The following is a 12,117-nucleotide window of genomic DNA, read 5'->3' as shown; positions in this document are numbered from 1 at the left end:
TACCCGTCGTGCCTAACCACTCCGCTAGCTGTACCAAATACACACCTGTGCCAAATACGCACCATAACGCTTATTGTGACAGAACTTTCAAACTTCCCAGATATGAAGCGAAAGCAAACGACACTTTTTGAGTGTTTTAGTAAGCCTTCCCCTGAAGCTACTGCCGCTTCTGGTGACACTGACACTGACATGAATGTTACAGAAAAAGAGCCAGATGATGAGGCTAATGCTATCCAGCACCAACCCGATGCCATCGTAACGTCACCTGGTGGTAAGTGAAAGTACCATATGCGTTATCATTAACGTAAGGTGACTCTCACAATAAGTTGTGTATCATAGCCCACACCCTGTATTTTTGTATGTTTGTGTACTAAGGTACTACTTAGTACCTGCTAACCCTTCACCCATAACGGCTATCGACTAGTGCTACTGTGCATGATATTTCTATTGTAATCATGGGAGATAAATGTTCAAAGAAGAAACGAAAGCAAACGCTGTTGGGGGGACTGGAGGTGAAGACGTATAGGACCACGGCAAATCAAATGAAGAACTACAAATCCCAGATGACGGGGAGATGACGTATGACTCCTCTGATGAATCAACCCCTATTTCATTAATTTTCTCTATATAACGACGTCGACACGATATAATAGTTTGCCTAACTGGCCATCGGATTTGTGCTCCTAATATCTAAAAAGCACTACGGTTTTCTTATTTTATCAGAAATTCCCATTGACCACCAGTCAAACTTCGACTCTTCTATCACCCAAAAAGGGGCGTGGACATTACGGGAGGGGAAAGTACCCGGATGCGTTGCTCTGCAGTACCGATCTGACCACGTGATTAACCTATTAGAACGGTGTTCAGGGTTGCCAGATGGGGCGGATTACCGCCGAATGGGCTACTTTTGATAACACTGAGCTGGATAAATGGCATTTAGGTTGGGCTGGATAAATCGCATTTATTATTATTATTATTATTATTATTATTATTATTATTATTATTATTATAGGTTTGGGCTGGATACATTTTACTTAGGCGGTATCAACATGTCAGTGCCTGAAAGTTACAAAATGTATGAAGTTAAAACACACCCTAGTAGCTACATACAATTCAGGAATTCAGGTTTTTTTAAATTTTATTTTACAAACATAATTGGCAACAGACATACAGTTTAGGGGCAGGAGATGGACACCTGCCCAATAGTCAATAGCGGTTTTCTGACCATATAGGTTTTGATTTAGCGGTTTTTAGACTGTGGTTAGGCTGGAAATTGTCGATCCCACCTGGCAACCGTGGACGTCGGTGCTTTCCCGCCTAAACACGCAGAGCTCTGAGAAACCTCTCTCTTTCTTCTGTTCTTGTACATTTCAAACGCACGGCTTATCTGAAGCAGTTAAAAATGGCTTATCTGAAGCAGTTAGATGTCGAAAACTTTAAGTCTTGGCGAGGGAAGCAAGTCATCGGTCCTTTCAAGAGGTTTAATTCCATTATCGGGCCCAATGGCTCTGGTAAGTTTAACTTAGGAAGAGTTTAGGCTAGCTAGCTAACTCATAGCTAGCACTGCACTGGGGGTCTAGCTGTGTGTGTGTGTGTGTGTGTGTGTGTGTGTGTGTTTTGTGTGTGTGAGAGAAAGAGTGAGGAGGTTGTGTGTGTGTCTGTGTTTGTGTGTGTGAGAGAAAGAGTGAGGAGGTTGTGTGTGTGTCTGTGTTTGTGTGTGTGAGAGAAAGAGTAAGGAGGTTGTGTGTGTGTCTGTGTGTGTGTGTGTGTGTGTGTTTGTGTTTGTGTTTGTGTGTGTGAGAGAAAGAGTGAGGAGGTTGTGTGTTATATGGGCTGCGTGCGTTCGTAAATTAGCTCTGAGAGCGCAGGAGCGCACAACTGGGCTCAACGTCATAAAGGGACCAAGTCATTTGATTGGATAAGAGGCAATCCATGAGTGCTGATTCCAGATTCCAGAGCGAATTTACGAACGCAGCCATGAAATGCTGCCCCGTCATCTCTCCTCAGGTAAGTCTAACGTCATGGACGCCCTGAGCTTCGCCATGGGGGAGCGCGCGGCCGCGCTGCGCGTGAAGCACACGCGGGACCTGATCCACGGCGCAAACACCGGCCGGCCCGTCTCCAACACCGCCAGCGTCACGATGCGCTACTGCCTCGACGACGGGGAGGAGCGAGCCTTCACCAGGAGCATCTCAGGTGAGTGTGTGTGTGTGTGTGTGTGTGTGTGTGTGTGTGTGTGTGTGTGTGTGTGTGTGTGGTGTGTGTGTGTGGTGTGTGTGTGTGTGTGTGTGTGTGTGTGTGTGTGTGTGTGTGGTGTGTCAGGGTTCCCACGGGTCCTTGAAATCCTTGAAAGTTTGTGAATTTGAGAAAAAGAAATCAAGGTCTTCAAAGTTTTTGAAAATAGACATGGGTCATTGAAAGTGCTTGAATTCCCCCCTCTCTCTCTCTCTCTCTCTCTCTCTCTCTCTCTCTCTCTCTCTCTCTCTCTCTCTCTCTCTCCCCCCCAAAAAAGTACGTAATTATAGTAGATATGGCTTAACTTAACACAGTAACTTTACACATATTTCACAATATATTATTGTTTAGCTGTGCTGTAGTAGAGAAGGCAAGAGACCATCTAGTGTTCACACATTCAAACCTCTCTTTTTAATTGTTGTCTGTGAGCGGATAGTTCCTATTATATCAATTCTCATTTAGATCTGTCTCAAACTATGCCGTGTTGGGTCCTTGAATTTGAGGGAATTGAGTCTTGAAAGTCCTTGAAAGGTGCTTGAATGTGATGTTTCAGAAGGTGTGGAAACCCTGTAATAATTCGTTGGTATAGTAAAATGGTGGTATGCGTTATGGTATCATGTCTATATACTACGTTTAACCCTATACCCTATACGTATACGTGATACATTTTTGGGACGAGTTTTTCGGACCTCAAAATGGGTGAACACTGAACAGTTGAACGCAGTACAGCGAAAACATCCACCGGATGGCAGAATAGGTCTATCTAATTGCGTACAACATGGTTTCCAGGATAAAGAGCGCTTTAGTGCAAGTGAAAATGGTAAACAAGCCCAGAACGTTTTCTATCTGTTACGGCTGGGCCGTCACACACGCCCTCCCCCGCCCCCACAGCTCGAGCACCCGCCCCCACAACTCGAGCACAGCGTGCTCTCCGCCGCAGGTGAAGCTCGTTCCCGGTGATTGGAGGGTTATCCAGCCACAGCCAAACCAACACACCTGTCTCCACTCCCAATCAACCCTCTGGCTACATCTACCCTGGACTCCCTTCATTCATCGTCAGTTCTTCCCTAAGAATGGCCTGGCAAGTATCCTCTATTACCAGTCGTGTACTTTGCTCTTGTTACTATTTTTGTGATTTGTATTTTCCCATATACAAATTCCCTTGTGCTTTTTTGGATGCGCACATACCTTTTTGTACTGGCCTACCGTAGAGACTTATGCTGTTTCTCTGTTCCTCTACAGCCCACGCCAGCCACTACCCCCAGCCCGCCAGGCTGAAACCCCCGGACTCATCATCTGTTTTTCCACCCGCCTGCACTGTAAATAAATACCCTACGGGGCTAACACTGTATTCTGCCTCCGGTGTCGTGTCCTTGAGCCCCCTCGCTCCCGTGTCATAACAGAAGAACTGACCATGCAATTGGGCTCAGACGACACGAAGGACCGGGCACCATCTCCCACCCCTGGATCCGGTCCGACGGCTATCCAGATCCTCGCTGAACACACTCACCTCCTCCAGGCGGCCGCTACAGCGTGCCAGGCCCTGAACACTCGCATTACAACCCAGGAGGCTAACCAGGAGCACCGCGCCACCCAGATGCAGCACCTCATCACTACGACCCAAGCGCTTACGGCACAGGTGGCCGCGCTCGCAGCCTTTGCCCCCCCCCCTGCTCTCCCTGACCCTGCCCAGCTACCGGCACCACCTACTGGACAGCCACGGGAGCCCCACCTAGCCAGCCCCCGCCCCTTCGACGGAGCCTTCGCCCAGTTCCGAGGCTTCATCCTCCAGTGTGAGTTGGTGTTCTCGCATCAGCCCAGCCAGTTCTGGTCGCCGGCAGCCCGGGTGGCGTTCATCACCAACCTCACCACCGGCGACGCCCTGAATTGGGTCCAGGCCACCCTCTGCGCCCGCCCTGACCTGTTCGGTGACTACGCTACCTTCCTCACGGAGTTCAAGAGGGTTTTCGACCACCCCACTGCAGGACAGGAGGTCGGGGCGCGACTGATGTCACTCCACCAGGGGAACCGGACCGCGGCGGCCTACTCTACCGAGTTTCGCACCCTGGCAGCCGGAAGCGGATGGAATGACAGGGCACTGCGATCTGCTTTCCGCCAGGGGCTGAGTGAGGTCATCAAGGACGAGCTCGTCCGGGACAGATCCGCCACCCTGGACGAACTAGTGGCCCTAGCCATCGACGTTGACGAGCGCTCCCGGGAGCGTCGGAGAGAGAGAGGGCGCTACCAGACCAGCTCGCCACGCCCCCAGGACCCTATCGTCACAGCCAACCCCTCCTCCGCACGGGAGTCGACCTACACCCCATGCACTGGCGAGGAGCCGATGCAGCTTGGTCGAGCCCGCCTCACCACGGCGGAGAAGGAGAGGAGAAGGGCCCAGGGCCTGTGCCTCTACTGTGGAGAGAAGGGACACCTCCGTGACACCTGCCCGTCCCTATCAAAAGGGCAGGCTCACCCGAAGGGGGAATCCGGGTGAGCCGTGTCTCTCAATCCCCACCTACCACCAGCCCAGCCAGGTTCTCTGTCACCCTCTCCTGGCAGGGGCAGAACCTCACGGTCGAGGCCATCATTGACTCGGGAGCAGACGAGAACTTTATGGACGCCCAGCTGGCCCGCTCAGCTGCCATTCCCCTCGTTGCCCTCGAGACCCCCCTCTCCGTCTCAGCCCTAGACGGACACAGCCTGGGGCCTCTCACCCACCGCTCTACACCCCTCTCCTTGACCGTCTCTGGGAACCATGTGGAGGAGATCCGGTTCTACATCCTCAAAACCCCCCAGTCCCCGCTCATCCTGGGACGACCGTGGCTCGAGCTCCACATTCCCCATGTCAGCTATGGTGAGGGACGTATCCTGAGCTGGAGTACCGCCTGTTACGCCCGGTGCCTCCGTGCCGCCCATACCCCCTCATCGCCTCTGCGACCGCCTCCGGCTCCCCCTGACCTCTCCTCCATCCCAGAGGCCTACCACGACCTCGGAGAGGCCTTCAGCAAAGAGCGTGCTCGCACCCTGCCCCCTCACCGGCCCTACGACTGTGCCGTCGAGCTCCGCCCTGGCAACAAACTTCCGGTCAGTCGCCTCTACAACCTTGCCCCCCCGGAGAAGGCAGCCATGGACACCTACATCTCCGACTGTCTGGCTGAGGGGCTCATCCGTCCATCACACTCCCCGGTGGCAGCGGGGTTTTTCTTCGTTAAGAAGAAGGATGGAACCCTCAGGCCATGCATCGACTACCGTGAGCTCAATGCCATCACCGTCCGGAACACCTATCCTCTCCCCCTCATGAGCTCCAACTTTGAGCCCCTCCTTGGGGCCACCATCTTCACTAAGCTGGACCTCCGGAACGCCTACCATCTGGTCCGGATTCGTGAGGGTGACGAGTGGAAGACGGCGTTCAAGACCCCCCGTGGCCACTATGAGTACCTCGTCATGCCCTTTGGTCTCACTAACGCCCCCTCCGTCTTTCAGGCCCTCATGAACGACGTCCTCAGGGACATGCTGGACATCTTTGTCGTCCTCTACCTGGATGACATCCTAGTATTCTCCAGGAACCCTGAGGAGCATGTCCAACATGTCCGCCTAGTCCTCCAGCGCCTACTGGAGAATCGCCTTTTTATTAAGGCTGAGAAGTGCTCTTTCCACACTCACTCTGTGGAATTCCTGGGGCTCATCGTGGAGGGTGGGTTGACTCGCCCTGACCCCAAGAAGACTCGGGCCGTCGTCGAGTGGGGCCAACCTACCACCCGGAAACAGCTGCAGTAATTCCTCGGCTTTGCCAACTTCTACCGGCGATTCATCCGGGACTTCAGCCGGGTAGCCGCCCCCCTCACTGCCCTCACCTCCCCCCTGCGCCAGTTCACGTGGACACCAGCAGCCAGCGCTGCCTTCAGTGACCTGAAGAGGCTCTTCACCTCGGCGCCGGTCCTAATCAACCCAGACCCCTCTAGGCCCTTCATTGTGGAAGTGGACGCCTCAGACACGGGCGTCGGTGGCGTGCTCTCTCAACGATCGGAGGACCAGACCGTGCACCCCTGCGCCTTCTACTCCCGCCGTTATACCTCCGCCGAGGCCAACTACGACATCGGGAACCGCGAGCTGCTGGCGGTGGTGGAGGCGTTCCACGAGTGGCGGCACTGGCTGGAGGGCGCAGAGCACCCCTTCACCGTCTGGTCGGACCACAAGAACCTAACCTACATCAAGTCGGCCAGGCGGTTGAACTCCCGTCAGGCACGCTGGGCCCTGTTCCTCGGGCGGTTTAACTTCCACCTCACGTTCCGTCCGGGCTCCCTGAACGCCAAGGCTGACTCCCTTTCTCGGCTCCATGCCGCAGAGGAGGAACCCACCACTCCTGACACCATCGTTCCATCCTCCCGGGTCGTTGGAGTGGTCACCCTGGAGATCGAGGCGGTGGTCAGAGCTGCACAGCGCACCCAGCCAGATCCCCGACCGGGGTCCCCCGGCCGTCTCTTCGTCCCGGACGCCGTCAGGACCAAGGTGATGCAGTGGGGCCACGCCAGCCGCTTCGCCTGCCATCCTGGGGCCCTACGCACACTGTCCTTCCTGCGCCGGCGGTTCTGGTGGTCCACCATGGCCGCGAACGTCAGGGAGTTCGTCTCGGCCTGCCCTACCTGCGCTCGCAGCAAGGCATCCCACCGGCCGCCTTCAGGACTGCTGCGGCCTCTACCCGTGCCCGGTCGACCGTGGTCCCACCTCGCCATGGACTTCGTGACCGGCCTTCCCCCGTCTCTAGGCAACACGGTCATCCTCACCATCGTGGACCGCTTCTCCAAGTCCGTGCGGTTGGTAGCTCTGGCAAAGCTACCGACCTCGGCGGAGACGGCGGAGCTACTCACCACCCACGTCTTCCGTCTTTACGGGCTTCCCCAGGATGTGGTTTCCGACCGTGGCCCCCAGTTCACATCCAAGGTGTGGCAGGCCTTCTGTTCTGGGATTGGGGCCACGACCAGCCTCTCCTCCGGCTACCATCCCCAGACCAATGGGCGGGCGGAGAGAGCCAACCAGAGCCTGGAGTCGGCACTCCGCTGCATGTCCTCCCTCCATCCATCCTCCTGGAGCAAGGACCTACCCTGGGTGGAGTACTCTCTGAACGCCATGGTAAATGAAGCCACCGGCCGGTCCCCCTTCGAGTGCTCCTTGGGGTACCAGCCACCCCTGCTTTCTACCCAGGAGGGCGAAGCGTCGGTACCATCGGTCCAGGCACACCTCCTTCGCTGTCGTCGGGTCTGGACCTCCGTACGCTCGGCCTTGCTTCGGGCCACCGCCCGAACTACCCGAAGCGCCAACCGTCGTCGCACTCCAGCTCCTGGGTAGCAGGTGGGCCAGAGGGTCTGGCTCTCCACGGCGGATCTCCCCCTCAATGTCCCCTCCCGGAGGTTGGCGGCGAGATACATCGGCCCCTACGCCATCGACCGGGTCATCAACCCCGCTGCCATCCGGCTGGTCCTCCCTCACTCCCTCCGTCGGATACACCCGGTGTTCCACGTCTCCCGGGTTAAGCCCCATGTCGCCAGCGACCTGATGCCACCAGCCCCCGCACCGCCCCCTCCTCAGTTGGTGGATGGCCACCCCCAGTGGGCGGTAACGAAGATCCTCAGGGTTCGTCGCTGTGGCCGGGGTTTCCAGTACCTGGTGGACTGGGAAGGATATGGCCCAGAGGAACGGAGCTGGATTCCCCGGTCCCAGATCATGTCCCCAGTCCTCCTCAGGGACTTCTATCGGGCCCACCCGGATGCTCCGGGCCGGTCGCCAGGAGGCTCCCCCTCGGGGGGGGGTCCTGTTACGGCTGGGCCGTCACACACGCCCTCCCCCGCCCCCACAGCTCGAGCACCCGCCCCCACAACTCGAGCACAGCGTGCTCTCCGCCGCAGGTGAAGCTCATTCCCGGTGATTGGAGGGTTATCCAGCCACAGCCAAACCAACACACCTGTCTCCACTCCCAATCAACCCTCTGGCTACATCTACCCTGGACTCCCTTCATTCATCGTCAGTTCTTCCCTAAGAATGGCCTGGCAAGTATCCTCTATTACCAGTCGTGTACTTTGCTCTTGTTACTATTTTTGTGATTTGTATTTTCCCATATACAAATTCCCTTGTGCTTTTTTGGATGCGCACATACCTTTTTGTACTGGCCTACCGTAGAGACTTATGCTGTTTCTCTGTTCCTCTACAGCCCACGCCAGCCACTACCCCCAGCCCGCCAGGCTGAAACCCCCGGACTCATCATCTGTTTTTCCACCCGCCTGCACTGTAAATAAATACCCTACGGGGCTAACACTGTATTCTGCCTCCGGTGTCGTGTCCTTGAGCCCCCTCGCTCCCGTGTCATAACACTATCCCCATTCTTTGCTATTTTAGCAACGATTAAGGTAAGAATATCACATTTCTTACTAATATCCAGCATCTTGCTGAACCAGTCAAAGACCCAGGAAATCATCGTGGACTTCAGGAGGAAAAAATCTGAGGTCCAGCCCCTGCTCGTCGATGAAGGGAGCGTGGAGAGAGTCTCAACCCTCCGATTCCTGGGGGTGCACATACAGGATGACCTGTCCTGGAAGACCAACACAGCAGCCATCATCAAGAAGGCACAACAGCGGCTCTACTTCCTGAGAGTCCTCAGGAAATACCACCTCAAACAGGAGCTGCTTGTGACCTTCTACCGCTGCACAGTGGAGAGCATCCTCACCTACTGCATCTGCGTGTGGTTCTCCAGCTGCACAGCCGCAGAGAGGAAAGCGCTACAGAGAGTCGTGAGATCGGCCCAGAAGATCATCGGCGCCCCCCTCCCCTCTCTGGAAGAGCTGTACAACACACGCTGCCTCAGGAAGGCCTCCAAGATCTCCAGAGACCCATCCCACCCTGGGAACGAACACTTTGTTCGGCTGCCCTCTGGCAGGCGGTTCAGGACCATGTCCGCAAGGACAAATAGACTGAAGCTCAGCTTCTACCCTAGGGCCATTCAGGCCCTGAACACAGCAAAGACCTAGGTTCTAGGCCCTGGAAAATCTAGACAATTTGATGGCAGCTACTAGATTGTAATCAAGTGCAATACTGAAAAACAACTGTGAACATTTCAAACCTGCAAACTGCGACACTTTAAATGAATGTGCAATAATACTAATACTGAATGTGCAATATGACAACCCTCGTGCACATAAGGTTCAGAGATAGGAAATGTTAGGATATTTATAGCATAGCATAGAGTACAGCACAGTGTTTTATTTGTATAGTAGGATTCTTAATAGGACTGGTTGTTAAAATCCCTAAATATTCAGCACAACAATTGAGTGGAGTTGGAGATGTCCTCTTGGGTGGAGTGGAATTTGGCAATGATCACGTGGTGCCACCAGTACGACACATCTTCAGTTGTGGTCCCCGACCTCATTGGGTGTTTCGGCCAGTTATCACAAGACACCCTCTGCCGAGGTTGGCCCACCACAGGCTGATCAGGCCTGGGTGTGTGTCGCACGGTGGCACCACGTGGTCATTTGGGAGCCCATGTTGGGTCCCTACGTTTCAGCCACAGCCAGTGACTGCTCCGTTCTGCTGCAGTGGACAGTTCTCTGATTGCCTTCCGTTGGGCCTGTCCTCTGATCCCTACTGCCCTCAGGAGCCTTGTGGTGGAGCTGGCTACAAAGCCTCTGCAGCCCACCTCCACTGGCCACACCTTCACGTTCCAGCCCCGCCCCTCTGCTTCGACTGCTAAGTTGGCATACCGCAGCCTCTTCCGTTCGAATGCCTCATCGATGGCCTCCTCCCATGGGACCGTCAGTTCTACGATGAAGACACGCCGGCAGGACTTGGACCAGAGGACTAGGTCTGGGCGCAGGTTGGTCGCTGCAATTTCGGGTGGGAAGGTGAGCCTCTGGCTGAGGTCTACCCGCATTTCCCAATCCCGGGCTGCGTTCAGTGGGCCTGAGTCTGGAGGTGATGGCTTGGTCCGCTGTTTCTCCCCTTCCCGGATGAAGGTTGTTTTCCGTGGAAAGGTAGTCTGGGCATTTAGAGGCATGGCGTTGGTGGTTACCCTCTTGTGCTCAAGTTCGGCAGCCAAGCACTTTAGCACTTGGTTGTGGCGCCAGGTGTATCTTCCTTGAGTTAGACTGGTCTTGCAACCCACCAAGATGTGTTTGAGGGTTGCTGGGGCTGCACACTGGAGACAGGCTGGGTCCTCTCCATACCAGAGATGTAGGTTGGTAGGAGAGGGCAGGACATCATATGTGGCTCTGATGATGAAACTTAGCCTATTAGACTCCATGCTCCACAGCTCGTTCCACGTGATTTTCCTCCTCTCCACGCTCTCCCACTTCATCCAGCGGCCTTGCTGGGCTTGGGAGACTGCCTTGGCGCACCTGGCTGCTTCCTCCTGGTGGCGCACCTCCTCAACCACCATCTTCCGCCGTTCGGTTGGAGTAGCCTTTTGCCATGTGGGTGTTGTTGTTTCCAAGCCAAGGCCCCCTCTGCCATGTTGGACATGCCCCACTATATCCCGGTGTCTGAGGGCGGTCTTTGCCACCGCAACTGCTGCAGATGGCTTCCATTTCCTCCCCGTTGCTAGGATTGGAGCAGCACCTCTGACGAATGGATCCCGGGATTCTGTTAGAGTCATTTCCAGCCTTGATTTGGCACATTTGTACTCCTCCACCAGGCTTGAGATTGGTAGGGAGAGGGCTCCGTTGCCATACAGGCCTATGCTGCTAAGGCCTCTCGGCAGTCCAAGCCACTTCCTCACTTGTGCATTCACCAGTCTCTCCAGCCGGTTGGCATGGGATAGTGTGACCTCGTAGATGGAAATTGGCCACATGAGACGGGGCAGCAGTCCAAACTGAAAGCACCACAGCTTCAGCTTCCCAGGGAGAGCAGTGTTGTTGATCTGCTGTATAGTATAGTGGATAGTGTATATAGCCCTTATTTATGTAAACCAGCTATTTTCCCTTCTTGTTTTTAGTATTTTTTTCCTAGCACCAGGGGAGCCCCCCCTCCCAAATGTCGTTGTATGGTACCTGTACTATATTAATGACAATAAAGACCATTCATTCATTCATCTACTTGTATTTACTAGTTCGGTAGTTACTAAACTACTAAACTAGTTACTACTTGACATTTATGACTGTCATACTTGTTTGAAGCAACTCATAATTACTTTATATTTCATGATGTATTTTGTAGTAAAAAATCATGTCAGAAAGTGTATCAAATGTGGTACTGCAGTTATTTAGGCCCTGGTTCCTATGTAAACCCATTCATGAAAATCCAGATTTTTATTTTTTATTTTTTATGTTTCTAAATGTTCAATATAGTTCAAATTGAAAGAATTCAAAAAAAGTTGCAATTTTCCTGCAATGATTTCATGGTTCAGGCGTTAGTAGTACTAATCACATTCAGCTCTACAGTGTCATCTTTTACTCCGGTTACAAACGACGCATGCATCACTTTGCTTCTCTTCCTCGCTTTTGGTGAGAACGCTGCCCGAGGCTGTCCATAGGAAAACAACAGCGCACGCGTGTTGATCTGGATAAGAACGGGACAACGGGCAATTCTACATTTTTCTGACCAATCAACTACCACGTCTGTTGCTTCGATTGCGCATGTTACTTAGTTTACATGAAGGGCTGTGAGAACGCAAATCAGAGAAATAATTTATGCAACAATGTTGCAATCTCATCCACTTGCTCTGGCTCTCGATTCTGACTTTCATGTGAGAAGATGACCGTACTCCCTTCTCTGTCATACCAGCTGCCAAAGCATCCTTCCTTTTGTGTCATAGCTATGATAGTTACGCTCTGGGACAAGTGTCTGAATATCAACATTAACGTCTAGGTTATGACACCTGTCAGTCGGAATACCGTTAGC

General features: G+C 53.8%; 1 pseudogene across 1 annotated transcript in view; it reads left to right on the top strand.

The window, feature by feature from the left end:
- The first annotated feature begins 1,402 nt into the window (after positions 1-1,402).
- LOC308150362 (structural maintenance of chromosomes protein 1B-like) overlaps positions 1,403-12,117 on the top strand; it is a 50,989-nt pseudogene continuing 40,274 nt past the window's right edge. Inside the window, exons 1-2 of the transcript in view lie at positions 1,403-1,511; positions 2,008-2,196. The product of the transcript in view is annotated as a structural maintenance of chromosomes protein 1B-like (transcript). The remainder of the gene's footprint in view (positions 1,512-2,007; positions 2,197-12,117) is intronic.

Source organism: Nansenia antarctica, assembly GCF_963989245.1.
Source record: "Nansenia antarctica genome assembly, chromosome: 2".
Classification (NCBI taxonomy): domain Eukaryota; kingdom Metazoa; phylum Chordata; class Actinopteri; order Argentiniformes; family Microstomatidae; genus Nansenia; species Nansenia antarctica.
Note: the sequence above shows the minus strand (reverse complement) of the source record. Positions and strands in the feature narration are given on the sequence as shown.